This window comes from Gambusia affinis, linkage group LG23 (genome assembly GCF_019740435.1).
Source record: "Gambusia affinis linkage group LG23, SWU_Gaff_1.0, whole genome shotgun sequence".
NCBI classification, from domain to species: domain Eukaryota; kingdom Metazoa; phylum Chordata; class Actinopteri; order Cyprinodontiformes; family Poeciliidae; genus Gambusia; species Gambusia affinis.
In genome coordinates, this window is record NC_057890.1 from 11,747,775 (window position 1) to 11,772,632 (window position 24,858).

The 24,858-nt window shown below is 38.8% G+C and overlaps 2 long non-coding RNA genes across 4 annotated transcripts in view; one reads left to right on the plus strand and one right to left on the minus strand.

Annotated features, from left to right (window-relative positions):
- Positions 1-16,079, minus strand: part of LOC122826732 — a 69,700-nt gene extending 53,621 nt beyond the window's left edge. For 2 of the 3 annotated variants that reach the window (XR_006369851.1, XR_006369850.1), the window contains exons 1-4: positions 15,928-16,079; positions 15,754-15,831; positions 15,632-15,680; positions 3,978-4,117 (exon numbers count right to left, since the gene is read on the minus strand). This is a non-coding gene — a long non-coding RNA (uncharacterized LOC122826732). Of the gene's footprint in view, positions 1-2,822; positions 3,663-3,977; positions 4,118-15,631; positions 15,681-15,753; positions 15,832-15,927 lie in introns of those variants that run through there. The other variant, XR_006369849.1, reaches the window with a different exon arrangement.
- A 4,913-nt stretch (positions 16,080-20,992) lies between these two features.
- Positions 20,993-24,154, plus strand: LOC122826397. The gene is made up of 3 exons (XR_006369782.1): positions 20,993-21,278; positions 22,113-22,255; positions 22,370-24,154. It is a non-coding gene; the product is annotated as an uncharacterized LOC122826397 (long non-coding RNA).
- Positions 24,155-24,858: the final 704 nt, after the last annotated feature.

Genomic DNA, 24,858 nt, shown 5'->3' on the forward strand with positions numbered 1-24,858 from the left:
TTTTAAATCACTGTCCCTCCTATGGTTTGTTACTTGTTTATAATTCAGCTCAAATGATTTTCCTGCACAAAAAAATAAAATAAAATAAAAAAAAAATTTTGTTATTTTTTTTTGCTTTACACATATAAAAATTTTAGTTGTACATCATTTGTATCAATGAATGCTTTGGCTGCATGATTACATTTGAGGAGAATTAATCAGACATGGTGCAGAATTAAGTACATTTGTGCAATTCTAAAAAAAAAAAAAAAACCAAACAAAAAAAACACTTCAAAGACTGTCAAATTGCTGGGAAGGAATGGGGAATACTAGATGTATATTGAAGTGGGAAGAGTGTCCACAGGTGTGAAAGGTATGAGTAAATACGAACGTCTCAAAACCATGTGACCGCGAGTCGACTATTCGGCACAACCGCTCAAAAGTGTGTATCTTGCATTAGTGAAAGTAATGACCTAAAGGCTATGAAGTCTCTCTTAACTCCCCATGATGCTCCGTTTCACCTTTGTTGAAGGTTCTTAGTAATCAGTGGGGGGTGATGAGACAGAAGGAATTACCGCTGAGCAGACTGTCAGATTGTGCGCTCCGGATGACGTGTACATGCGTGGCTTTAGAGCGGCAACAGAGCTACAGGAGAGACAGGTGTCCTGTGCAGCTGTAGGTACGACCCGTCTCCAGGTTCTTTCTGCTCACCCTCTCCCTGTGAGGGAGAAATGTGATAGACGCTGCCTGTCTGATTTGCATGCTGCAGCATAAATATGGAATATGCAAATAAAGCCACATGAGCACACAAAAAAATCACATTTATGTTGCACATTTCTCAGTTACGTGAACGTGTGGACACAGGAAGCACATATGAAAGAATTCTACTGAACCATCATTATATTCATAGTGTTATGTTGAAAACGATTGCAAAAATGCATACTAAATAATTTGACAGAAAAACTAATTCATTCCAGGACATAAATGAAATGCAAAACAGCAAGAGACGGTAGATGGGTAGAATTTTGCAGTAAATGAATTTGGTGGGCAACAAAATAAAGACAACAGCCAAGCAGACGTCACATGAAGCCTAAGCAGGTAACAAGCAGTTGTCTGCAGACAATATTAGAGCCGAGCAAGACATCACTGTCTCTGCAGTCAGAGGTAATCCAAATAAATGCAGTTTTGCAGAAAGGCAGACATCTGGACAAACAGAAGCATCTCTTTTGTACTAACAGTTTACTGCAGCAAAGAAGTTCAAAGGAAACTGTCAGACTGAGTGTACTTGGTTGAATCAATACACACATTATAATACAACTGAAAAGTCATTTACAAGACATCCAATCAAAATATGACAACTGACGTGATTCAGGTGACTATGATTGTTAAGTTGAATATTAAAAGGATCCGATACATATTTTTTCAAAACATGTTTTTCTCTTGATTTATATTAACCAAGTACTTTTTTTTCCTTCCAAGTCAGACTTTCTTCAACGCAGACGACATTCTGACCTGGTCAGAATGTTTGAGGAAGGTCTCTTTTCCCCTCCCTGTGTCTTACCAGGTGCTGGCCGGCAGCTCATCCCCCCATCCATAAAACATTCTTTCTTGCTGCGTGTGACCACTGACCTTAGTGACCTATGACTCCAGGTCTTACCAGTGAACTGTGAAACAAAGTCTATGAATGTTGCTCAGTCTGACCCATCCGAATTCTTAACCCTAAATTACACCAGCTTTTCTACTGCTGGCAGGCAGGTGCAGCTCCCTGTTGGCCAGCTGTCTTTAGTTTGAAACCTGCTCCATTAATGTGTCTTGGATAGTTCAATAAGCAGGTAATTTTCTGAGCAAAACAGCTCTCAGGATGAAAATTATTCAAAGTCCTGTTTTCCCACATTTTAGCTTAAAGCAATTGAGTACAACTGACTTCAGTGGTGTGTTTGAATATATTTGTATTTTTATGTGTGACAGAGATGGTGTATGCGTCATCCTTGGAGGGGCAGTTTGACGTGATTGTAATCCAATGTGAAAGCCACATTAAGTCCAAAACTACCCGCAATCTACTTGCATTTGAATCATGAAAGAGAAAGATAGAGAGAGAGAGAAAGAGGAAGAGGAAGAGAGCGAGAAACAGAGAGAGAGAGAGAAAAAGGAACATAACTGCATACGCGAGCAGGGAATGCATGAACAAGCTCACAAATGCAGTCAAGCATGCAGCCCACTCTAACTTCTCCTGATGCATTTTAGAGGCAGCGTCATTTGAGAAATTGAGTTCAGAATGCTGCAGAATTATGTAATCATGATTCCAGAGCAACAATATACTTTTCATGTGGTTATGCACGTCCTAATTTTATCTTCGGGGTAAAAACATCAACTTAATTTACTTACAGACTACAGTCTCAAGTTGACAGGCGACGGAGCCTCATTTCCTCTCCTTTAACTATGGATAAGATTATCAGAACTGTTTAGTGACACAGCAAATAAGATCTTGTCCACTGAAAGGATATGCAATATTCAAAATACAATGAACCGAAGTTAGAGATGACAAACACAATTAAGAATGAAACACTCAGAAACTGCAACCGAGATCCAGTCGCAGGCAAAGGGTTTGGTAGAGAAACTCAGACAAATCTGTTTCCCCAGCAACACAAGGACTACACAGGGACCGGACAGCCCTTAAAATTTTCCTGAATACTCCATATTTCCACAGCACTCCCAACACAAAATCCCTCATTAAACACAGCCGTAAACCATCTACACGTCCACAAAACACTCATAAACTTTCACGGATACCTCAGCAACACTGTGAGGATAAAGATCTTTAAGATCTGCTTTATTGTCCCACAGTCAGCTCACAAATCACACCTCATCTCGGAGGGCAACATGATTTAGAAAAAAAAAAAGGTTTTTAAAATTTTGTTACAACTGGCCTACATAAATGCATCACTCTGAAAGCATAAAAAAACCCAAAACACTTAGGCCAAAGTGCACTTGTATGCATGTTTTAAATCTGTTTCCTCAATTTTGCAAGCTTCTGTCAAGCTCAACTTTCATAAAATATACTGCCGTAGCACCGTATAGCAAGTCGTAATTGATAAAGCAAAATCAATATTTGCAATATTACAGCCAGAAAGAAATGCTTTCCTGCAATATTTGGGAGGATATCTTATTTAAAGTCCACATTTAGTGGCTGAGAAACTACAGCTCAAATAGCTGTGGCGACATTGTGATGGAAGAAAATGAAAAAAAGTGAGTGACCATTCAGGTCAACTATAACGGATATCACTGCAGAATTCAATAACGGCATCTGCAACATATTAAAGACCTGGAGTACTCTGAAATGTGTTTTTGCCAAACTACAAAAATAAAGTTACTTTTAATACACAAAAAGACCACCCACCAATAAGAGCAGGTTCTCTAAAAACAAAGAAGATTGTCTTGATATCTGTTTTTCTTCTTTTTCACATCTTATTTCCTCGCCGCTCCCACTGCTCTGCTCCTTGCTGTATCCCACCTCTACACTCACAATGGTGAGGAAGATGCAGACGCTGGGTGGGAGGTGGATGTGAGAACTGAGCACAGTCGGAACCGATTTTTATCATCTTCTCCTGCAGTCCCGCTGACAGGGCCCTCATCTCCAGGCTTCCAATCTCCACCGCAGAGCCATCCGCCCATGATACTGGCTCCTTTTAAAATGTAATCTGTTATGGATTACCGAGCACCGGCTTGAGATTTGACCCAGCAACATAATCCTTTGTGTTGATCTAACATAATCAGATTTTTCTCAATTACTTTGTCTCCAAAACACAAATCTAAATGAACAATGCAGCACTGTTACTAATGTTTTACGGCATGTGATGGGAAACATTTCAAACAATAGCAAAAGAAAACTATTACTACCTTCTATTCCTCATTTTTGGACCCAGGTGTTTTTAAAAAGGTGGTTCTATATAGTATGCTCTGCAGTAATGCTAGTTTATATTTACTGTTTTTCAACTGACCTTGACAACAGTCCTGTCACAGTTCCTCCCCAGTGACGTCTTATATCATCCCTGCAGCACACCAGGAGTTGTCTTGAATTGGTTCCCCACTACGTCTCCTTCCTGACAGCGTGACGATCTAAAACGCTGCTTTCATCTCCCTGGGTTTCAACAGAATCACAGAAAGAGGGAAAACGTCTGATCTTATGATCAATTTAGAGACCAGTACAGGTCTCACGTAGTTTACAGATTTTAACCCGGAAAGAAGACCCAAGAAAGTTTAAGTCGTGTGTTATTTGAGAAAAATCATCACCAAAATTAGAGGCTATAGAAGGGAATGTGTGCCGGCCTGCTAGGTAAATTTTTTTGTCTCCATTTCATGTTGTCCATCATGATGCTCTACTTATCTGAAACTTTATTAGAAGTTGCTTTGGATTTAGTTCAATCGTCACGGATACAGAAACTGAAGAGAGGGGAAAAAGGTATGAAAAAGTTTTAAAGGGAAAGAAGAAAATCAGAGTAGAAGAGAGGAAAAAGCCTAGTAAGACAAATTCTCTTTGCCGTGTTGGATTATTTACTGAATGACTAATTGTACAACATGCAAATGTAATCCATTTTACTGATTCGACAAGATCACCTATAATTGCCTCCTGAATACTGATCTGACAGACATGCAGTACAGCTTAATGAGTACATAAATTGCATTTGGCTGTTAAGCTTCTAAAAAAAATTATTGAGAGATAAACAAAAATGGAAGAATGAACATAAAATAAACTTATCAGTGTAGCACATGCAATGCTGTTGATATGTGATGTTATTTTACTGTACTTAAAAGCTACTTAATTTTTAATCAAGTACCATAATACTACTTTTATTTTAGTTATTGGCAAATTTGGGTTTTTTTTTAGTTGTGGCCAAAGACATTTGTAATGCAGAAATTCACAATCATCTCAATACAGATGTGTGAAATATTGTAATTGAAAAGGACTGCTTGGAAACAATATTTGGTAAGTTATGACATTTCACACACACTGCAATATTGTCAATTCCTGGTAAGACGTGGCAATTACCTTTACACTTTCCTACCTTAGATTATGGATAGTAATGTTTTATGACTGACAGTATTTTAAGAGATGATTCTGTGCTGACAATTCTGCTCTTTGTAGATGGATCCATTGTGATTATGTTGTTCTTTGTATGCTGCACTAAACAGTTCAGATTTTCTGAAATGTCATCATCTGCTTTGACAAAAGAAAGCTTGCATGTGCTGCCCCGAATGCTAAAAATAGACCTTAAACCCCAGCTCTGCTAAACCGGAAGAGTCTATATTTAACTCATAAGTCTGGTTAGCATGACAAATGAGGGACATGCATTCCATATTACATTACAAGGGCACCGTTAGAGTCCAATCTGGGCTAAAATTGGTTTCAAGATCCAATCAATACTTTGTAGAGCTGGAAAGGTCATCAATATCTTTTCAATCAAACAATAGCAATGCTGTATAGCTCTGCTGCAGTTTTCATCTTGGATGTTAGCTGAGACTTCATCATCCAATAGGATTTATCTGCATCATCAGTGCTGACGCACTCTGTCTTCGTCTTCTTACCTACTGTAAATTAGTTCATTACACGAGAGAGGCTCCCCACCCACGGAGTATGAGAGAAATTAAGTTTTGACAAGCATAAAAAAAACATTTTTACATCACATTTAGGTCAGCTCATTCACAGTCAAATTCAAGGATTTGTCTGGGAGTGAACACACAAATGAATGTCATTACTTGAAGTAGCTAAAAGGTAATTTTTCCCTCCATGCAGCAGAATCAATGCAGATTCAGCCAAAAAGACATTGGTTTTGCTTTGGTTTTGATTGCTGTGAAAACCAAACATATCATGCTAGACTGTCCAAATGTGACACAGCGTCTCCTCTTTCCTCGTTTCTGATATTGTTCTGGTCTCTGACAGGATGTACAAACATTCAGGAATACTCAAAGATTCTGAAGTCTAACCCTTGTGCATCATTTCCTTTTGTGTCTTAAAACTTACTTGCTTGCACTTTTTGTTTTTAAAGAAACTTAAATTTATATTGCACATTTATAACATGTCTAACTGGTGCTCGTTTTCAAAACGGTTGAAATCCAAAACTATGAAGACCAGAAGGGAGAGATGACACTTTTAGGTTACGAGGATAGAAATGGTCAAAGGAGAAGCGTGTTTGGGTTCTGTAATGTTTCTAGTGTCCACTAAATGTTTAGGACAGAACCCTAAAGTACACCACATGTTCAATTGTTAAATTGGGTTTATTAGGTGAATTTATGCAAAAGGCTAGACAAATACAGGCATACTAATCGGCCATGTCAAGTTTGTTGGGGGTTGGACAAGTCAATTACATTTTTGACTAGGGAAAAAAAGAAACCAAAAAAAAAAACAAAAGCTGACGAGACTTTCACAAACAAAACAAATTGCGATGTCTCATTTGAAATTAGGTCAAATCTTGCAATTGGATGCATGCAAGTAAAAATAGCCATTTTCCATTTGCACCTTTATGATTCATATCTACAGCCTGGTATGGTACTGCTCAAGATGAGTAATAACCAGCCTGGCTCCTGCTCTCTGTCAGGCCGCGGGATGCGTGACTGTATAAAACAGAGGAATCAAAATGCAGCCTGCAGCGTTTGAAGCAGGGTCCTAACAATGCCTTCATGTTCATATCAATCATTGCTCTTAGTTTCTGAGAGATGTTGTAAAACAGGCCACAGACCGTGGCCTTGTGGAGACAGAGGGAGCAGGTGTTCCAAAGACTGCTCTCAGAGAAAGTCAGTCACTCTCTCCATGTGTCCTTACATCCTTGATTTGTCTTACTTTTACCCTTTGTTGGCTAAATATTTCTTAATTATACTGCCTTAAATATGTGCTGCAGCTTCAAGTATTAACGTTACAAATTAAAGCCTTGCGAAAGAAAAAAATTTAATTAAGACAGGCAAAAAGCTGGCCAGCAAAAAGTGTTTGCCAAAAAAGTGGGCTCTGTTGATTTTAAAGGAAATAAATAATTTGAAGTAGTATTTTTTTTTATTGGAATGTGATAAATACTTGCTTCATCATGTTATCCTCTTGAGAGATGTCCATCTCATTTCCTCTCATTAATAAACATCTTGGTTGGACACCACTAGTTTGACAAATACAACAAAACTCTTTTTAGTAAACCTTAAACCCACAGTTTAAGGTTTATTAAAATCATCAAGGGGACTGTGTACAAAAATGCAAAATCTTAAAACCAAAGTTTTCTTTGCTTGGTTTTTTTTAAAATACAGCATTATGATTTTTCAAACAAGCAGATTACTTTTCAGCATTAACTACAGGAAAACCGGCAAGAATAGCTGGATCATCGCAGAACATCCACTGATGGGTGAAGTGATGAGGAGAGCACCCTTCAACATGAAGGCACGCCTACCTAAAGAAATAAATTTAAGCATACACACATACATGCCCACACACTGGGGAGCAGGTGGTTCTTGGACTTACTTACACACTTGCCATGTGTCATGTGTCTGGCCGTCTTCCCTGTTAACAGCATATACCACACGAGGGGAAAAAAGCCCCACACACCACACATTCATGCAGCCTGAAGGCATTCTTAGAAGCCACACATGCAAACCTTAGTCACAGTTATACCATTATCCTCTGGCTTTGAATGTTAACATGAGTACAGGGAGACAAGGTCTGTGTGTCGGGGATGTGTTGATGTGAATTTGCAGCGTGTCGGCAGTCGATATGGTTAAAACCGACACCACCCGCAGTTGACCAGTTACAACAGGTTTTATCACAAGACCCAGACCTCTGTGGCCTGAAATAATTGGAAGCAAAAAACAACTTTAGTCAGGCAAAGCAAAGCAACCATGAAGTGTGTGCTTCTTTGTTTATGGTGCTGCTTCTGTAACCGGGGAACTGAATGAGCAAAAGATAACAGGTGGACAAATGTTTTACAAATCAGAACATTAAAAAAAATGAAAATAGAAAATTAAAGTACACACTTTCTCCGACTAGTAAAAAAAACATAGGACAACTTGATGCAAAAATGTATTACATAGGCCTGGTGAAATTCTAAATAGCATCACAATCAAACACTTGCCAGATGATATATGACTGAACTCCTGAAATATCTTGCCATTTTCATGATTACATAACATCTTTACTGTGTTCCTTTATAATGTCAGGGGACTGGGGCAGACAAAAAGGACCAAAGTGAAAGCTGTGACTCAATTAAACATTTCTTTTTGCAAGTGAATGCTGTCTGAGTGACTGTGATAGACAAGGCTTTTCTTCCCCATGTGTTTGCTCCCAGGATGCAACATTTCTGCTGCATTGTTCTGCGATGAAGGCTGGGTGTCACATTAGCTGTGGCGATAGCTGTAGCTAGCTAAAGATCTGACATGCTGGTAATTAGTTTTCAGGGGCTCACTGTGGCTAGGATGGGAGGGGTGTCTCCTTGTTGACAATACCCACTGTCAGCGTGCCAAGCACTTTAGTTTCAGCTCTGCTCCCATCCTCTTGGCTTCTACATCTGTCCTCTGAGACACTTGATCCTTCTACTTCTTTCTGTGGTCCATTTCTCTGCCCTTTTTGAGACAGTTCATAAGGTGCTAAGGTTAAATATAGATATACTGTGCCAAACCTTCAATGAGATACCATATTATCTTCAGTACCCTCTACATTTCCTGGTATGCCTGGTAAATTAGTTCAAAAACTCCAGAAATCAGTTAATTATTGATTATCGTAGTTCATCATCTATGAAATAAATGCCTTTAAATAGTATTTCACAGCATTGGCCTACCTACACACGTATGTATATGCACTAGGAGCTGATAGAGCTCTGCAGATCAAATCTATTTTGTCTAAGAGTTAACCACATCCTCATAAACCCTTTATCCTCCATGCAATCTTTCCAAGACAAAACACTTTTAGACCTTTGATACAAATCCACATAACGACCTCCAGTGTTAGATTTTGCTACTAACTGGGTTCAAATAGATCGACAAAGGCAGAGTGAGAAATACACAAGACAAAAAAGAACTGCGAGGTAACGGAAAGTGAAAAGCAAAAAGGTTGATCTATTTCAGGACTGATAATCCGTCAAGAACACAGAAGGATAGTGACGCCACATGTGTCTTTACATGTCACCATGACACTGAGGGAAATAGCAGTGAACTCAGTAGTGGAGATGAGCTAGAAAGAGAAATGGATCAGAGCAATCGATGGACGCGGGTGCTTTCCTGGCATGGATTCACTTCACACACCTGCAGCACACATTATGGGGTGAATCAAGTGTGAATGAGTCCATGCGTTTGTGTAAGACAGACTCAGCAGGGGCCATTGTATGTGTTACTTCTCTGTGCTTGGCCCAGTTTTGGTGAGATGTATGGCTATTGTGTGCACGTGGAACTACCAAGCGATTTTGTGCATTAGGGAATTTGACATCCTTTGACATTAAAAGGAGAGGTAGAGGCTGGATGATGGGTGGTCGCCGGTCGATGTTGGAGACAGATGAACCATGAACCTTTGGTATTCTCACATCAAGAACATCATTTCTGTGGCCTGGAGAGAATAAATGCTAAGAATAAAATGTAGAGCAACTCCCCTGATGGATGTTCTGTGAAGAAAATAGAGCAAATGAACACAGACTGACATTCAACAGAGTGCAACTTTGACAGGGTTAGAGGCTGCCAGTCCTAAGTACTCTTCAGATGCTCCTCTTTTACTGATGTGCTCCAAGTTTAGACGATTAAATGTTTAAAACTAATGACAGATGAAGACCTACAAACTGTAATTTTTTCTAGTCTGAAAAATTGAAGTACACAAAGTATTGACAGAGGAATGGGACATAAAAGAGTAAAAAACTGATTTTATCAACTTATGATCTTAGGAAATACTGGTGCATCTCAACTACATAATTGGAATATCATTGAGAAGTTAGTATATCTAACTGAAATTCAACAAGTGAAAATCAAAAGATCATGAGAAAATAAAGATCAAAAGGATTTCAATACTTATGATACTGAAGTATGAATACTTCATATTAGATTTATGCTTTTAAAACTTCTAAATTGATCTCAAGTAGTTTCGAATATTTTAATTCCGGTAAATGCAACTTGTTTGAAATAAGGGTTGAGCAATATGATTGTATTTCTCTTTTTCCTATTTTGGATTCTTTAGGGCATTTCAGTGGCTGCCATCTATGTGTTACATCATTAAAAAGGGATTAGTTCAAATTACCATTCTTCCCTCTGCCCTCATTTCGCGTGTTTAAGTTTGTGCCTCATAGAGGCGCAATATGCATGGCATAAAGATAAAGACAAGGATTATTAAAAAAAGAATAAAAATAGATGAAGGGATAAGTTGTTGTTGCATCTGTTAGGAAATTTTTGTTTTGCTTGTGACTCCTCTTAGAGCTGAAACCACTTGCTGTTGTGTACACCTCCAACCGGGGGGCAAACGTCCTGACAACATACACATGGTCCACCACTTATCCAAGTGTGCAAGTTGTATTGGCATCTGTATACTCGACAATGCATTTGGAGACAGATGTTCCCCCAGAGAGACTTTTTGTCTCCTAAAGATGGAATGAGAACTTTAATTGAGCCAACACAAAGAGTGAAAAGTATCATAGGTATGTGAAAGCTGACTAATAAGTAACAAATCTGGTTCCGTCCGAGGTGAGTCGGGTTTTAAGCCAAAGCTGAGAGCCAATAGATTTTATCCTTTAATGTCATCAGTCCATGAAAATATCCCATTGTAAAAACAAGTCATCTAAAAGGCTGGAGGATTTTTATATTAAATAATTAAACCTAAAATGTGGAGTGCTAATTTGCTTCAGTTAACTTGCAGTTATTAAGATTTCGGAGTCCAGAGTATTTGCCTGACTTTATGCATATTAAAAAAATGGGTCTGCCTTTTTTTTCCCATTTCCTTCTTAAAAGTAAATGTTTTACTGTCCTCTTCCATAGAAGGAAAAAGTTTAGCTTAAAAGCATAAGAACAGATTGCATCCAAAAGTAAATCAACATCCATTTTTCCAAACCTTATCCCCCACGTAATCTCTCCAAGAATACATGGGGGATAATCTTGTAATCTTGCAAGATTATGTGGAGTGCTAATTAGCACTCCACACTTTAGAATAAACCTTAACTTATTCTAACTCTGGCAAGATGCAGTGATTGAAAGTCATGTTACTTTTAACTGATGCAGTGTTCCGAGCCTCTGCAGAGTCTTGTGCTTCTCGTCTTTGATGAAAAGATGCTACCTTGACAAACAATAAAGTGAGGTGCATTTTTAGACTCTGCTGACGTCATTTGATTATGCAGTGGCTTTTCAATGAAGGTTTTTTGTTAAGCTGCAGCTGTAACGCAGTACATTCGCTCTCTTTTCATGAGATACACAATTTGTATGTTTGGATTTTTTAAACAAATCCTCCACAGATGAAGCTTAGTGACTTTTACCTATCTGAAGGCAAACACGCACCAGTTTCCCTTTGAAGGGCATTCAATGAGGTTTTAGTGTTGATTTCAGCAAGTGCAGTCATCAAAACTGAATTATAAGTGGATGAGATGAAGGTCAATGCAGAAGAAAACCCATTTACTCATACAGATGAAAAGAAAGCAGTAATTTTCAATAGAAAAATGTTACAACTTAAAGTTATGAGGCAGATTTCTGACTTGAAAATTGACCAGCAGAAAGTTAATCACATCCTACACAAGGAGAGTAAGTCACAAAATGTCAGGAGCTGGCTACTCACAGAATAATGTATTCAAACTTATTACTGGAAAGTCGTATGGAAGGAAAAAGAGTGGTAAACATGACGCATGGGCAACAGGGTTGCAGTCAAAGTTAAGAAGATTGTGAACAAAATCCAATTTAAGAGTTTTGAGGGAGAGACTGATTACATCCTTGCTACACGGTATCAATATTATATCTCATGCAAAAAGGAGCCCTGATCTGGGATATACTTAAATCAGCAAGGCTTGCTGTAACATTTGATCAAAAGTAACTTCTCCACTCTTGTTAAAGACAAGGGATCTCTGACATGCAGGTTAAATCCTAAATCTTCTGTTATGGCATTGATGTGCCATTTTGTCATTTTGTCTAGACTGCAGTTACTTGTGCACCTTTTTCTACAGCTTCATTAATCTGCTTGCAAGCAGCACTCAGAAAGGCTGGCTTGGTCATTTAGCCACTTTTCCAAGTCATTCCGTCATCGAGACGCACACATAGTTTAAAATTTCTGGTCTAGTAAAACAAAGCAAAGTAAATCCTTTGCCTGAAATTTTCAAGGCAACATGAAACCACTTTTCACAGCCCATTTAAAGTTGGACCAAACTTGTTGAGTCGCCTGCAATTACGCTTTAAAAGATTTTCTTCAGGTCAATTTGTTGACATCAATGCTGACGCAACTAAAGATCTGACACCAAGCAACAAAATAAAAATAGTAAAACTGCATTGCAAGAAATTGCTGCAGAGACCCATTGAAATCAGGACACCGTCACCATGGCAACAGCACCACTCAAAGTGCCACGGCACAGCACCGACTGACAGCTGCACGCTCCTGGATATGTGACGAGGTATCATTTAGAAAATTTTATTTGCTGTCACCGTCCTGCTTGATAGTAAACACGAATTCATCAGAAGATGACACGTGGGCATCGTTTTTCTGCAATCAAGAGAACAAAGGCAAGAACACTGCCGTGTCTTCTGCCGTGATTGGTTCTGCTCAGCATGCACCTAAGAGTACTGGTTGTTCTATCAATAGCAATGTGCGGCATGTGTTTACCTCTAAACACTCATTTAGGCTCGCAGAGTTTAGCTTCAGCAACACACTGAGAACTCGTATGGACCATCAGCCCCCTACTGATGGCCACATGGTGACTTTAGACTGGGGAAGGCATTCAACAACATCAGCCTGTCTTATTCTATCAACAGAATCTGTGTCCAAGATCCAAACTAATAAAAATGGGCATTTTACAGCCCATTTTTCTATATTTATATATTTCTCTAAACAACAGTATTGGCTAAATGAAGTTAATATCCACCCATCTTTTCTCAGTGGTAGTTAAAATGGAGCAAATGGCAAATCATATGCTTATAATCCTACTTGGGCTAAAACAGATGACTTCAGTGAGCGCAAAGAAATATTTGTTAAAACATGCCATTTCTATTTTTAATGAGAATTTCAGAAACTGAGTCAAAGCAAAGAGCTAATTTAAATCTTGTTCCAACCAAATTAAGCTGAAGTGCCATGAGATTGATCTGCTGTATTTAACATGTTTGATTGCTTTTCCTAATGCCAACAAAGTTACGTATTCAGTTACTCTAGTTCATCATGAACAGACTTCAACATGGAAAATATTACATATTAATATTTAGACCACGGGCTAAAATTATGTTTTAGCCCGTGGTCATTTAATACCATGGACAGATAGTCCAGTAATTTGTACTATTAGGACTGATACTAAATACTTTAACCAATTTCGTTGCATGCCAGGGTAAACAGTTTGGGTCTTCCCCCAGATCCTAACAAATTTCTGTCGCATCCAATAGTAGTTATGGAAACTCTTCCATTTCCTGATTAGTTGTGGAAATAAAACTGCTTGGATTGCGATAAAGCTGTTTTATAAATACCCCACTGTTGTCTGACCTCAAGGATTTAACAAACGCTCATGTCACCTTTGAGCTTTCATTCAACACAGGCAGATCTGAAGTGACATCACCTGGCAACACACTCACAGCTGCAGGACGGCACATCAGCCAATGGTTATTTTGAACAAATGTCACACTTCCCTGCAGCAACCCATGCAAACCTTCTCCTTGACCATCAGCAGTGTGAGTTCACTGTGAAACGCTCCTATTCATTCTCTTCCTCAACCCCATAGCATCCAGTGCCTCACACCAAGAATGTTCATCTTCGCACTTGGTAAATGCAGTCAACTTTTAACTAAACTCACACACACACACAATCTACAGACGAATATGCACAGCTAATATCTACGCTGAGATCATCCACCCTCTTAATGCACCATCTTCAAATGTCATGTGAAGAGAATGCGTCCTGGGGACAATGAGGGGTGTAGGGTTTCCTGCCAAGACTGAGCAACATCCAAACTTAGAACTGACTCCCAAAGGATGTTGGTATGCAAGTGTTAGCGTGTTGTTTAGAGACAGGGATAGACAGCAAACACTAAAAGACTTCTTTAAAACGTGTATGTTACAGTTTTATCAGTGACATGTTCTGGACGGTAGCTGCATCTCAAAAAAAGGTGTGCAATGCGTATTGTTTGCCAATAGAATCTAAATTATTATTTAATGGTACACAAGAACTTGGCACTTTGGAGCTGAATAATTTTTAAAGAAAATGTCAACTAAATTTGATTTAACCTACAGCAGAGAGACTGTATTGGCAGCTGCAGCGTTCTGCCTATCTAATAAGACTCACTCATTTGCTCTCGCTCACACTCGATAGTACACCATCAGGTAACCATGGTTCACATACTATTTTAAAATCAGCACAACATTAAGGACATACTCTGGATTATCTGTTCAGATCTCCTTGGTTTGACATAAAATGAACGGTCTTCTTAAGCAGTTGATCAGCTTCTTATGCTTCTACTGTAGAAAATTAGTTTTCCATTAAGAAAATCCTTGCTTAGGATTCAGCTTCCTTCCATTAGTTCAGTCTGGCACCTACATACATCCTTGGGATGCAGAACACGATGTACCAATCACTACCACATAAACCGGCATTAAAGAATATGTGCACATGTTAATAGGATCGGAAAAAAATGTATTTATGTTTTAGTAGTTATGTTACCATCAGCAAAACAACACCTCCCCCTAAAATGTGTGTTAAAAACAAACAGAAAGAATTAATTTAATACATGCGTATGTTATTGATTAACCAAAAGATTGTGCTGATTCCATTTCTTGCTATTATTTCAGGATCCAACTCAAAATCTTCATGTTAAACCTATTAATCATTGCTTTTTTTCAACTGTTGATGTGTGTTTTTTATACTTAAGAACATAACTGTTACATAGTATAACAAAATGTCAGAACATCATCGCCTGTGGTTTTAGATTTCCTCACAATCTAAATCTTTTTTTTTTTTTTTTATCAATTTCAGCTTTTAAAATTCTTCAATTCGTCTTCCAGATTAAATTGTTTTCTTTGACACAACTTGTTTGTCAGTATCACTGGAAAGCAAATGAAACAATGTCAATGCAGAGAAGACAACAGTAGAGTAACAGAGGTTTTCAGCGTTGCAGTAGACCTCCTTGTCCTGTGACTCCCCTCACGAAGGTCACCAACCTTCAGTGACTCAGCTCAAACGAGCATCAACACCACCACTTTTCTGAGTCAGTAACAATCTTAGGAGCGAAATAAACTTACTGAAAGAAATTTAGATTTATTTAAAGCATCCAGCTTCAAGCTGATGAACAAGAATTTGGTGCTAAAACATTATTCCCATTACATTTACAGGTTCACACCTCACTGCAGGCCAGTACATAAAGTGGCACTTGTATGATAAAAGCTACTTGTAAAACAAATGTGGTATTCCATAAGATGATGTGAAAAGCATATCAGCCCGAATATAGCTCGCTTACAGCCCCCATAATTGAAATCTAGCTGCACTCACCTGCAGCCTCTCTGCTCACTCCGTCATCTCACTTGGTCTGTTGTCACCCCTGGTTTAGCAGATCCAAAAAACAAGATTAGCAACGTGAGATAAATCCAGGACAGATGTTTATGAAGTCGCACCTGCAGTTCTGTTTATTCCAGAGCAGCTTTTTCGCTCCAGTAATTAGTTGCAGAGTTCTGTTAGTTTATGTGGACCGACTGTTGACAAACAGAGATGAAATATTATTTAGCTGCCTGCAAGTTTTCACCGTTTAACTAACGTTAAAATGTTTAATGTGTTTGTGCATAACTTACCATTTATGGTGTTAATATGTGAAGCCAAAATATATGTCCAAATTACATCATGTATTTGATATTCACTCGACGTAATAACTGACTTTACAGTGTGTTAATACCAAACAAAGCTAAACGGAACCTCATCACCTGACTCAATCAACTAATTGAGCTAATTTCTCGGGGAGAATGGTGTGTTCAGGGCCCTGGGAGTTTAGAGTTCTCTATTTGACTATATATATTCTGGATTTACTATCATTACTACAAATAATATTATGTTTCAAAAGCCTATTATTTCATCATTCGAGGTTCCAATGAAAAAATAAGTAACGCAACAAACACAGCAATGACTTTTATTTAACTTTATTTAACTATCCGTGTAGTTAAATAAAGTAAAGTGTAAAGTAGAGTGTAATATTTTGTAAAATATTACCCAGGTTTAAAAAAATATTTTGAAGAAACAAATAATTCACTTGGACAGTTTTTATTATTTGACAAAAATTGTTTCAGGCATACAGCAGCACAAGTCAGTCGCAGTGCATAAACCGATCGATTACAGAGCCCGGACAAAATATTATTACTTGTTGACAATGTGCTACATGATAATAGTGATCATTATCAAACTAGAATGCATTACAATCCATGCAGTCCGTAGTGTGCTGAACCCTGGAAACTGTTGTGTAGCTTGTGTAGAATATAAGACTTTGCAGAGTTTTAAAATCTCTGCAATTACTCAGAAATCTCCCTGAACATTTCTTCATGTCTGGTTGCCGCACTGTGGGAGAACAGATCAGTTACAGCTCTGGGATTGATTATGTCTAATGGTCACTGTTCAATAGCAATGTTTAGAGTAATGATGGCTGCTTTGAAAGACACGCATGTCAATATCTCTGTTCTGGGTGTGTTTGTGCACCATCCAAAAGATGTAACAGAGGAAAAGAAGCTGCTCTTCCTTTTCTAAGTCAGTGCCCTGATTTCTTTTTTTTTTTTCTTTTTATTTACATGCTTTTCTGCTAATGTTTTTTTTTCCTGATGTCTTAGTTTGGGGCTGCACAGTGGCACAGTTGGTAGAGCTGTTGCCTTGCAGCAAGAAGGTCCTGGGTTCAATTCCTGGCCTGGTGTCTTTCTGCATGGAGTTTTCATGTTCTCCCTGTGCATGCGTGGGTTCTCTCTGGGTTCTCCGGCTTCCTCCCACAGTCCAAAAACATGACTGTCAGGTTATTTGGTCTCTTTAAATTCTCCCTGGGTGTGAGTGTGTGTGTGAATGGTTGTTTGTCCTGTCTGTTTGTCTCTGTTGCCCTGCGACAGAATGGCGACCTGTCCAGGGTGACCCCCGCCTCTCGCCCGGAATGTTAGCTGGAGATAAGAACCAGCAACCCTCCCGACCCCATTAGGGACAAGGATGAATAGAAAATGGATGGATCGATGGATGTCTTAGTTTGGTGACTCAAGCAAGCCAAAAATAAAAATAGAGTGCCTTACAAAAGTTTTCATGCCACTCTAACTTTTTTACATCTTGTCATATGACAACTTTTAAACGTCAGCATATTTTATTAGAGTTTTATGTGACATACCCATTCAATTTGGTGCAATTTTGTAAAGTGGAAAACTAATGATGCATGGTTTTCTTTCAGAAAAGCAGGCTGTGGGCTGTTTCTGAAAAAAAAAAATGAGAAGAAGTTCTGTTTGCAGTTTGCCACAAGCCATGTAGGTGACAAAGCAAACATGTGACTAGGGTGCTCTGGTTATATGAGGTCAAAATTGGACTTCCTGACCTAAATGTAAAATGCTAGTGGTGCAGAAGAAAATTCCTGCTGTAAATTCTCCATTCCTGCTGATGTACACCCCAAATACACTATTTTGGGTGCAAAATACACTATCGGTGAAACATGGTAATAGCAGCATCATGCTGTGAAAATGCTCATCTTCATCAGGGAAAGATGGAGTTAGATACAAGATGGAAGAAATTATATCAGAAACTGCAAAAGGCATGTGACTGAGGTGAAAGTTTAGCTTTCAGAAGGTTGACAACTCAAAACATATCACCATGGATACAATGGATTGGTCTAAAACTAAGTCTATGTATTTGGTAGAATGGTCCAGTTAAAGTCCATGCCCAAATCCCATTGAACATTTGTGGCAGGACTGAAAGTTGATGTTCACAGATGTTCGCCAACCAATAAAGCTATCTTTGAGTCTGTAGAACATGTGAGTCTGTAGGTGACTGAAAGATAGAGAACTACCCCAAAAGACCTGGAGTTGTAATTGCAAAAAATATTTATACAAAGTTTAATTATGAAAGACTGAATACAAATGCATACTAATCTTTTTAGATTTTTCTCTGTCATAGAATTTGAAGGACACATATTCTTCTCTTTAAACTTCTGGATGTTAGCCCATTGGAAAAAATAGAATGAAATCAAGCTTGCGGTTGATGTGAACGATGTGGACGATGTGAAAACCTTTGAAAGGATCGTAGAAAACTAAATGAGAAAGGAATTCAGACAAATAGCAGCCCAATTCGTCTACATTCAGTCTGAGCAGGAGTGGCGCAAATAATCTCTGACAGTGGCAGAAAATAGCTCCTGTGTGTAAATATTGTAGAGGTAATTTAGGTCCAATCTATGCACGTTTTCTTCAGAACTGCGCATATTTAGACGCTCAAACTGTCCACACACACGCACTAATTCCCCCTGATTTAAATACCGTTATTAAAAAACCCACGCCTCTGACACAGGCATGTGAATTCGGCTCACACTGACTTTCCATTGGTTGCTGCCCAAGCATCTCCTCCACGGGGCATTTCACTGCGCTCTCTGGAACTAGAAGAGACAAGCCTCCATGTTCTGACTGTGGGGCTGAGGCTTCCAGCTCAGACAGAATTAAACAGCTCTCGCTTCTGTTTTCCACCCTCCCCCACACCCACTCCCTCCGTCAGTTTATCTATATCGTAATGAAATTCATTACACTCCGGGTTCAGATTTGAATTACTGCCTTGCATCAACTCTCATATGTTCACACTTTGGCATGCCTGTGCCTGGATTTGTGCAGCCATGCCGGGTCCGAGTCTATGCAAGGAGCAATGCTGATAAAATATTTCCTCTTGTAAACCACATCGCAGCAGCATGCCCATGGCAGATGGTGTTCCATTCAGCCTCTGTCAACACAGGAGCAAAAACAGAAAGAGGCACAAGAGGACATCGGAGATAGCGGTAGAGGAAACACAAGTGGATGAGAGAGGAGGCAATCAGGTGAGAAGAGGACCGAGTGTCAAAGACGTTGAGTCAGAGCGCCACCATGTGAGCCACGTGGCCCGCCTCTAGGCACTGCAGAGGCAGACAGAGAAGGAGACATGTCACTGATTTTCCACACAGTCAACAAAACCATTTTGCCATGCACAACCTCCCTTAGTAGCTTCTCTAAAATACACACATGCACACGCGCACACACACTCAAAATCAAATCCCTGCAGAGCTTTACCTGGCAACTGCATGCTAGTGGGGTTATTTTGTCCCTCTGTCTCACACGAAACAGCACGAATGCCTGGCCAAACACTCTTGACAGCCGCGAGTCTTATGCCAGGGTCAAACGTTTTGAATAAGAAATGCCTGAAAATGCAGCCTCATAAGTGTGAGATTCACGCTGTTCTGCCACGGAGGAATTATTTAGCGGGATATGTTCGGAGACCTGCAGATTAATCAGCCTAAATGAAACCTTTAACCATCGTGTACAAACCTAACCCTCTTTTTTGTGATAAAAAAAAAAAAGGATTACAGCGCATGAACTTGTGGTGCAATACAAATAAGAACAATTAGGTTCTGAATCGGGTGCAAAACGGAGATGTTGGCATGTGAAGCCATTGAATCAGATTCCATTTAATCCCGAGAAATCACAACCTTAATGAGGTAACATAAGGTGCGGCATTATATGGGGTTATTCTAGGTTTGTAGCAAGCATGTAGGGCTAATAGCAGGTTAAAACTGTGGGCAGACGGAAAATAGAACAAATCCAAGATTTCATTGGATCACTGAAAGGGATTATGAAAACATTTGGGGAAGTTAAATCTAATCGTATTATTTTACAAAAAAAACAAAAAAAAACTTTTGCAAATATTTGCAGCACATAATCTTTGGCTTCAGTCAGACAAAATGGATGGCATCCTCTGAAAACTGTTGAGTAGCTAAGCCAGTCCTGGATCAGACATGGAGCAGTTCAGCCCTTGATTTAACACACATTTTTATTGTGGATTTGTTTGGACTTGAAATTTCATATTATTTGACAATTTATAAAATAAAAAAAATCGATAATCATTTTTGATCTTCTCTGTGCAACTGTGGTAAAAACTAAATTAGATTTGTACATAGCCTATAGTTAAAACTAATGCTGAAACATAACTGCTTAGAAATATGTTGATATAGCTTCTTAGACCAGCTGCACTGACCTTATGACTAATGGAGTAAAATACTTGGCAGTCACATGCTAAAAAAATCATAATGGTCCAACAATATTGCAAAATAAAGCTGAACAAAGTTAGCAAATGCTAAAAGGCTGAATATTAAGTCTGGTGATAAAGATTTTTTTTCCTGTATCTCTTAAGTTGAAAACATATAACAAGATTGAACAACCTCTGTGCTCTGACACATTTATTTATACCTCCAACTGACTAAAAACACTGCTCTAAGGTTTATTTTAAATCATTCTTTGGCAAAAGTGCAAATGCAAAGAAATTGTGCAGAAAACCCCAAAAATTTTACTTGTCCAATCCAGGCACTCCTGAGAACCTCAACTAAATAGGAACTGTTTTGTCCTTTGCATAGAAAAATGTTAAATGTTTTTGTACTTGCCATTTACCACTAAAATAAAACCTTTATAGAAACATGTCGTTTATAATTGAAAAGAAGCGGAACATTTTACTTAGCAAATGTTGGCAAATAATCTATCACAACATGCCCAGAGGGAATATCTTAGTGATAGCTTTGAGAGGAATGCCAAATAGGGTTTAGAAGATGAATTGGAAATTAATAATAAATTGCAATTGCCAAAAGTATTAGGTCATCCCTTAAAATTATTTTTTAAAAATCAACAGTTCCAAACTCTTGAATGGTGATAAGTGTACAAAATGCAAACTGTTTCCGACATTTATAAAAAATGCATTTCACTTATTGCTAGCTTGCTGCCATGACGACATACCACCTTTCTATTAAATGGCTAAATGTTTTTCAAATATCCATCCATCTATTGTCTGTACCCACTTATACTTGCAGCAGTCATTGGACGATAACCTGACAACTCAAGTTCAAATGTGTGTGAAGGCAGACGTGAAAATAATTAACTCAGAATAAGACCTCAAACAGGGAGAAATAAACTACAAGGTACACCTTTCCTTTCTTTATAAGCATATATCTCTATCAATTGTCGATCAATCAATATGTCTACTTTTGTGTTACTGGGACTAATTTATATTCTTTATTCAATGCCCCCCTTGTCTTCTGCTAGAATACTTAGGGAATTTCAAAGAGTATTGAGCTGACACTGTCTGTATTCATCCCTGGCCACTTTGAACTACATTTTCTTATTTTTTTGCTTGTACGTTGCCACATCACTTTTTTTTTTTTTTTTCAAACATTAATCCCTGTGTGGGTGGCTGCTCTGGCTGAAGGCGCCTATCATGTGGCAGTGACGTCCCTGGTTTGATGCCAGAACAGAGGAGGCCTTTTGTCACATGCAGTTTGCCTCTCCGTTTCAGTCCCTGTCGAAGGATTCAAAACTGTTGGGTTTTTCATTGATTACATTTTGTTTGTTATCGTGGTGTTTTTCTGGTTGGTCTAGAATTTCAAATGATAGTGAATTAAGCCAAATTTTTCAGCTTCCCGTCAGTATGGAGTAAAATCTTAATCAGAAGGGGCAATTAATGTTATTTTTTTTAATTCATGTTTTCGTTCTCTTAATGAAGTTCCTCCCCTTCCCTCACATCTCTTCAACACCTTAAACAAATGTTCTCATCTAGGCTTTAATCATACTAATGAAAAGTCTCCAACTAATATGATAACCCAGAGTCTGCTTGCTGATGTAAGCAGGGGCTCAACATGGGGGCTGTAATGCCCCCTAATGGGTGACAACGAGCGATGTGTGTATCTGCACTGGCGTGTCTGTCTGCACGCGTGAGTGTGTGTATGTGTGTTTATTTATTTTTTTTGTAATTGCAGTGTGTAGGTCTCATTAGCATTTTAGCAGCAAGGCTGGCAGAGAGGCAGACTCACAAGATTGGCTAATGACAGAGATGAGACACTTTACAGAGAGGGTGATGGTGACGGCTTCCTCCCTTCACAAACACAAGCTTATGCAACACGTGAGAGCTCTGTGTTACTACCTCCACCCTGCAGTCGTACATGCAGTACAAAATCAGTTGAAAGAGTAGAACGTAAATCTCGTTTTACTCTTCTTTTTTTTTTTTTCTTTCTAGTGGCTGTAAGGAAAACTGACTGATAAGACAAACAGCAGAGCAGTGGAGGAGGAGGAGATGGCAAAGTGAGACATAGCAGCAGAGCAGAGAGATCTTAGAAAACACTTTCCATGCTGCTTCTGTCGAGGGAGGTGTTCTTGCAGCAGCTAATGTCTGGTTCGACATAATACATTTTACAGACTCAATGGTGGGGGAAACAGGCCGAACACATAGGGTTGCAACTGTGGAGAAAGCTGAAGTTCAGACCGACTGCTTGGAAGAGAGGATGCAGCAGTGATCAATGTTTCTAGAAAACAAATTAGTTTATTTTAGGACCTACTGTGCTCCGAATCGGAGTATTTGTGAGAACTGAAAGAATGAGATCCTGAATCTAAGATGGAAAGAAGGAGTGTTTTCTCCAAAGGGTGGATTTGGTTTAGAAGGGTAAGAAGTCCCAAGATCTGTGGCTTCTGAAAAACACAATGATAACAATAAGAATGTAACCATTTTGTTTGGTTCTGCCCAGAACCACAACTTTGTTGAGGGATAATATGGCTGAGTGTCACCAAGGAGACAGATATTGGGATTCCTTTGTACCATGACTTGGTTTTGGATAAGAGAAAAAAGATAATAGATGGATATTGAACTGCCAGGATTCCAAACAAAAATATAGCAAATATTTAAGTTCCATGGGCTTTTCTCTGTAAAGAGTCAGCTAGAAATCAGAACATGAAAAAGGTGAAATAATATTTAGGAAATAAAAAAGTATGAACAACCAGAGAACTGACCAGAGTAATGATGGTCCCCATTTTAAAGCATTATGAAGAAATTGTGCCTTGCAAAAGTTTTTAAACCACTATAATATTTTTTATCTTACCTGACAACTATAAACGGTTAAATGGCAATTTTCAGGCGCAGGGCTTAAAAACACGTCCAAAGGCCCAAAGAGAGATGTAGCAGATGAAAAAAATAATAATTTAATCTTAGCTGGTTCCCAGAAGTGTCTGCAACAAGAAGAAGTGTGAGATTATTATCAGAACAGGACAGGTGAAGAGGAAATCATTCACCACATCACCAGATGGGACATTGTTGGGTAGGATTCCACAAAATGGATCAAGAAGATCCAGAGGTGAGCATCAGAATAGACAGGAAGATATCGAGTGGGTATTTTCCAGTCTGCTCAGATTCCCTATAGAGGAAGAACTGGAGCTCACTAAAGACAAAATCACTGAATTCTTTCTGTTCTGATTTTTCTCGATAAAGCCATTCATGGTTCAGGGAGCCCCAAAACAAAGGAGCTAAGACAACCAGGTATTTTTCTGCGTCAGCCCGAAGCTTTTAGACAGACAGACAGACAGAGAGAGAAAAGAGAGAAACATTCCTTTAATTACTCTTCTTTCAATCTATATAAATGCCTTTAGCTAGTTTGAAAGGTATTGACGGTTTTGACTCATGAACCTCTTAAAAGACGCAACACGTTATATTTTTCGGCATGTTTTCAGTAATTTCTCTGAGACAGCTCTGAATTAAAGCAGCGAAACAATAATATTCAGTGGATGATTTGGATGAAAACGAGAGAAAGTCATTCTTACCATCTGTGAAATTGTTTTATTCAATCTGAGGTGTCAGTATTTTTCTCCTCATGAGATTTATGTTCAGAATAAAGCCATTTTCTGTTAAAACAGCTGGACTTTTTCTATTTTTTTTTGTCATCTTAAAGAACTAACTTTGAAGACGAAAGGTTTGTACAACATCTGCAACTGTGGAAAAAATAAAATATTGGGCCAACATAGGTGTGAACACCTATAGCACAAACTACTCAGAACCAAGTTAATCTCTCCAAGTGTTTGAATTGTCTCCTGAAGGACACTTTAACCACTGGCTCTTTGACAGTCTGTGGCAGCTCCTTTCTATTTCTGGAGAGAGGGCAATTACACTGACGGATGAATGAGGGAAAAAATGGATGGAGGGAAAGAAAGAAGGACAGAAAGAAAGGACTGTTTGTTCTGCTTGGAAATGAAAGTTTGGAGTGGGAAGGATAGAGGAAAAAAATGGTGTTTGGGTGGCTGGTGGTGGATATTGAATTTGTGCTGACGAACCAGAAATGACTTTCGCTTGCAGACGCTACAGGAATAGATCCTTCCAGAGTGTAGGAATGAATGTGCAGGGAGGAGGAAAATGTCAATCTATTTGCAGTTCTGTCCATTTCAGGGTGAGCGGGAAGCTTAAATCTGAATTACGTGTGTCCCGCTGTGCAGTCACGTTCATTTCTAAAACGACCTTCATCAAAAATATTTAGAAAAAGAAACAGAGAAGGGCTGTGACATTCAATTAAACTCCTGCCTTGACCTCAGCCTCTTCACATAGACAAACACAAGCTTAGGTGAAAAGGTTGGCTGTTTATTATCTTCTGTTTGTCCCAGAGATCCGCCTCATGTGCATAATTGTGAACAGTGGATATGGTTGTCAAGGGAAACAGACTTGTAGAATGTGAGAGAATAAAAAAAGGG